Raw genomic sequence first — 6,099 nt, 5'->3', positions numbered from 1 at the left:
AATATCATATATAATAAAATATACAGAATCAATTTAAAATGTAATGAATCAATTCAGTCAATATTTTTTAATCTCATACATCATTTAAATTATAATTATTTCAAAATAAAATAAATGTTTCACTTAATAGTATCATAATCCATTAATAAAATAAACATCATTAAAATGAATTGATTGAATTAAATAATAATATTTAATAATTTTGAAGGAAATAAATATCAAATTGTCGGGTGATATAAACCATATAAATTATTAGAATCAAACTTTGTTTATATATATATATATATATATATATATATTATTTGATAAATATTTTTATATTATTTATTTTTAATTTATTAATAATAATCCTAAATATTTTTTGTTTACAATAGTGTATATTTTATTAAATATAGTAGGATGATTTACTTAAAAAGAATAAATTATTTATTCAGTACCCTGTAAATTCACTTGATATGAATTTGGTTATTATAAACTTTTAAGGATTATTTTAATAAAACAACCTCAAATGACATTGAAATAATCATTTTATCAAGTCATTGTACATTTTGGTAAATAATTTAATTAAAATAGTATTCAATTCAACATTTTATGCTTTTTTTTAAAAAAAAATAAAGGAGAAGTTGTGACAACTAATATCTCTCTCCCTCTTTTCCTAGACCAAATATTGCGAGACAATAAAAACCACTTTTTGTTTTAGTTTTAAAATAATTTTCAGTTAGAATTGCCAAACAACTTGTATTTTAGTTTTAAGTCTTACTTTAAAATAACTTTTAAATGAAAAAATTGGAGCGAATAGAAATTTCGATTATTTTTATGTTTTATAATTAATAGTTGATAGGTTTAATATTACAAGTTTTTAAATTATTAAAGGCATGTTGGGGTGGTTGTAATTTTTTTAAAACTTAAATTTGAATAAAACATGTTTTGATAAAAGGGAATTGGAATAGTTTTAAAGGAATTTTAAAACTACTTTAACTCGCTTTTGGAAACAGAAGATAAGTGTTTTCTAATTCTAGTTTTAAATTTTTAGAAATTGTCTTGTCCATTTTAATATTTTCCTCCATCTCGTGGCTAATATATGTTGCATTTTGTTTAGTCTTTGTGAAAAGTGACAAAATGGATAATCTAAACTAATTCAACCTGAACCCACTTGAACTCACTCAATGAATTATAAGAGTTAGACTTTAAATTTGACCACAAATTAAATTTGATCCTTTTTTTTATCTTGATTTAATGATGCCTAGATATAGGCATACAAATTAAAACCCATAAAAGTTGAACTTTCATCAAGATTGAATCTTATTTTAGAATTCCAAATTGAACATGATCTTTTTTTTATCAATCCACCATAGCCCATGACCCACATTGAGTCCATAACTAACTCTACCCGAACTTGTTTGATGAAATATGGAGCATGGGTTTTAAATTTTGTGCACAAGTTAAATCTATGTCTTTTTAACTTAATTTGATCATCGTCTGATTTGGACTTAACTTGCAAAATCCCATACACACTAAGCTCGAATTCCATTTTAGAAGTCCAAATTGAATTTAAATTTTTAACCTGACCCACTACAACCCACAATCCACATTCAATCCACAACCGACCCTATCCAACCCTAACTCACTTGATAAAAAAAATTAGCTTAGGTTTTTAAATTTTGAATATGAATTAAATTTGTTTCTTTTAGCCTAGTCTAGACCTAGTTCATATTTCATAAGACTATGATTATCAAATTTTTGAGTTAACTTGTTAACTCTTATGAGTTTAAGAGAGTCCACTTACCCTCTATGAGTTGACTCATGGACAAACTCTTTTTTTAATGGATTCAGGTTAGAATTGGTGCAAACTCAATAGATTCTCAAGTTTATCATCGAGTTAGTGAGTTAGCAAGGTAAAAAAAATTGACAAAAACACAGGACGTTTTGGGTTGTTTTTTGTGTGTTTAGTGTTCAACATACCTTTATTTAGTGGATTGTTCCTGAATCGTAGAACTCTCACCTCTAACAACATCAAACCCTCAATGGGAATGCTCTACTACTACTATAACCTTCGAAAGTTATTATCTAGTAGTGATGCATTACTAGACTTGATTACTTTAGTATTATGGAATTTATGGTTTACTATTTTGCCTTATTATGTTGAAAAGTTTAATTGGTATATTATTTATAAGTATTTTATTATTATTTTTATATGAAGTAAATTCTTATGAGTTGTAAAGGCAAATATCACAAGAAGGGAGTTGAATTGTGATTTTAGAAAAATTTTAAAGCCTTTTTCACAATCAAACAAAGTTTTCGTCTAAAAGAAAACTTTGTAAAACAGATAACAAATTTTTGAAACACAGTCAGACAATGAAACATGATTTTGCCAGGCAAAAGATGTTTTCAAATGTCTAAAAGTAAATTCGAACCCTAGGTCAATTAAAGCATAAAGAAATTAAATAGAGATCAAGCACAATGAGTTATATTGGTTCGTTTATATCACTGAAATTATGTTCAATTATTGACAAATCACCAAGTTTCACTAACTTCACAAGTTACAAGTATTATGCACGACCACTTCTGACTCTACAAAAAATGTTCCACCCCAAGTTTGATCAACATTCAATATTTTTTGTCTATACCAAGTCATTGCTAGCTTTAAACAAATCAGAAGAGATATGTTGGTTGTGTTTGAACAATGACTAAATCTATGATTGTCTTAAAGAAGGATAAACAATCAACACTTAGTCATTTCTCTCAATATGTTCAAGGTGTTTTGAGATTTTTTTTTAACTTTTCAAGAATATATACATATAATGTTTTTTATAGAAAGAATAATGAATGTTTTCGCGTAAAAGTTATCTTTCATATCTTCAAAGCTTCTGGTATATATAAGTGCATCTTCAAGTGCCTATTGTTTCACAACATGTAGAATCATTCACTTGTTCTTCGTCATATGAATGTGGTCGTTGGAACATTTATTACTTGCATTAAATGCACGTCCTTTCCTTATGTAGAGAGTTCATTTTTTTTCATTGGCATGTCAAACACTTCAACATACAATCCCTTTCTTTTTTTGTCAGAGCATGTATGTTCAACAAAGCTCTTCTTTTGATGGTGATTGAGGAATCTCAAGTCTTGACTTCATTTATTTTTCATAGAATTTGACAGATCTTAGGAGAATGTTTCTACAAAACAGATTTCAGACACAAAATATTAAATAAAGTCTTGAATGTCATATTTTATATCGTATCAGATCATGCTTCTATCTAGCTATCGTCTGAAACATCAAACGCAGATTTCACAAGGCATGTTCTGATAGCGTATAAGACTTAGTTTTTAACCTTTATATTTGTTTATATCTAAGCAAAATAGTTAACAATCCTGATTCATCTTAAGACACAAATATGTTTTGACTTAACATGAATCTATGAGTCAAGTTTATGAAGCTCACACGAATTTATATAGATTCTCAAGTTTGATAACCTTGCATAAGATGATAAGACCAAATTAAATTTGAGATTTTTGGTTTGACTTTGTATATCATGCAACCTACATTGAGTTTGTAATTGATTCAACTCAAAATCACCAAATCAATTGTAAGTTTTTGCCTTTCAATTTTAAACACATTAAATTTGGAATTTTCTAGCCCAATTTGATAATGACTTGATATAAGTTTTAGCTTTTAAAAAGCTAGCAGAGACCAACTTTCAACAATATATATAGACTTCTTTGAAAAATAAGAATATTTAGTTATCTTTTTTTTTTAAGTTCATATTATTTTGTTATTTTTCCATAAAACTTCATCAGTTTCATATTATATGGCGTTATAGAGAAAAAAAATTATACCAAAATAGATGTCATTTCATAAAATCAATGTTGCATTAAATGTTAAATACTTTCTTACCAGACTACCCTTAACCATTGAGTTAATGATTAATTAATTAGAGAGATAAGGAATATATTGGGAAATTAACTAATGATTTCTAAAAAATTCAATAAATTAATTGTATTCTTTCATTTCTATGTCAAAATCTTAAACATCATGTAATATGGAACTAAACGAAGGGAGTAGTAAAGTACAAATCAAGTCTCTTATTACAAAAGCTTTAACTAATATCTATTATAAGCAAAAAAAATGGTATCCTATGTTGAATTTAAATATACATAAATCTAATTAATTTTGTTCTATTTAATATTATCATTTTTAAAATATCTTTCATTTAATTTTAATTTTTTTTTCAATGACTCTTTTTTATTTATGATAATAAGTTCTAACGAAGAATATTTTAGAAATAATATTTTTTTACTTGAGATTAATAAAATTAAATGATGTAAATTAATTTCATTAATTAATGCAAATTAGTTTTTTTTCCAGCATTATAGCTGACATTATAATTTCCTTGATAACTTGGGGAAGCATCGATAGATGAGTTCTTCTAAAATCTTAATAAACGCCTATAGTGATGGAATCCTCGTCCAATAGACTTTGTTAAGCCTAGGGTTAATGGCAACTGTGTGCAGGTAATCCTCGTATAATTGATTGGCGTGGGCGGTGTTATTAGAGACAAGACAACATAAAAGTTTGGGTCGTTGGTTTTGCTTATAACCCGGGCATGGGAGATGATTTTAAGGATGGGTTGTTAGCTGTCACTCATAGTTTGATTTTAGTTTGGAACCTAGCTAGCCAAAATCACTATATCATATATGTGAATCTGATGCTCTACCAGTGGTCAACATTATATTGAATGGGTCATATAGTTTAGCTTAGTTTTGATTTGCTAGTTTTGTCTTTGTTCTTTTGTTTCCTACTAATTTCCAATGCGTAAAAAGTCATTTGCACCCACGCCACGTGTTTACGTTTTTGTAAAAGTTAGACTAGTAACTCCATTCAGTAACACTACTACACATGGCATTGGCAACATTCTATTTTACTTCAAGTGAGAGGAAATATAATGTCTGAATATTACCTGAATCGAACAATGTACGACTGAACAAATCTGCATACATTATATATAATATCCAACATATAAAATACTAAGATATCTCATATTATTTCTCTCTCTCTAAAAAAATTATCTCATATTATTTTATCGTGAGAAAATATGTGATATTTTGATGCAAGAATGTGGAAATGATATAACTTTTTAAAGAGAAATTGTATAGCAGTGTGTACAGAAAAAAAAAAGAGGAAAATTTGAAATATAATAAATGATTAGTAACGAAAGATAAACACAAAAGTTGATATTATATAAAGACTTAAATGTAATTTTGATCCTTTTATTTTTTAAAGTTTGTAAGTTCGGTCTTTATATTTTAAAATATAGATATTTAGTCATTATATTTTTCAAAATACACAATTTTAATCTTCTTATTTTAAAATAAAGACATTTAATCCTCCCGTTAGGTAAAATTTGTCATTTTAGTCCTTTTGTCAAATTCAAAATGTTGACCGATGAAAAAATTAACTTGATGTGATCCAAATTTAGTGATGTGACATGAAATTAATTTTTAATCAATGTTATAGTCACTTATTTTTTAGGGTAAATGGTCAATAAATAATTTAGTCCTTGTATTATGGAAATAAATAATTTAGTCCACAAATGTGCAAATATACTAAAAATTTAGTCAAATAATTAACTTATCTCTATTTTCCTTAATAATGAGTGTATATGTGACACATGAAGGTCCACATGATAGATTCATGTGTGCAAGGCAACATTCCATGTCAACCAATGGTGTTTTGGATTAAAATGTCAATGAAACTTTTTTAAAATGTTGAATTTTATATTTTTGGCTATTTTGAGAAGAAGCTTCTTCTTCCAAATTTCTTGCTAATATGTTATTACGCAATGACACTTTAGTTCCCATCAGATAGCTTAATAACAAAATGATTCACGACACTTTTGTGAATTAAAAACGTACATTCATAATTAAACGTAAAATTTCATTCATTACATAAGCAAATAGTAGTAAAATTTCTAATATGACCGTACTAAAAAAAAGACATCAAATTATGGATTAATATCCATCATTCTACCCACAAGCCTAACATAATCCTATCACAATAAAAATTCCAAAAGAACAAGTTAAGAAAGTAATTAGTTATTATAA

This window comes from Glycine max, chromosome 1 (genome assembly GCF_000004515.6).
Source record: "Glycine max cultivar Williams 82 chromosome 1, Glycine_max_v4.0, whole genome shotgun sequence".
Lineage (NCBI taxonomy): Eukaryota > Viridiplantae > Streptophyta > Magnoliopsida > Fabales > Fabaceae > Glycine > Glycine max.
This window is presented reverse-complemented; position numbering follows the sequence as displayed.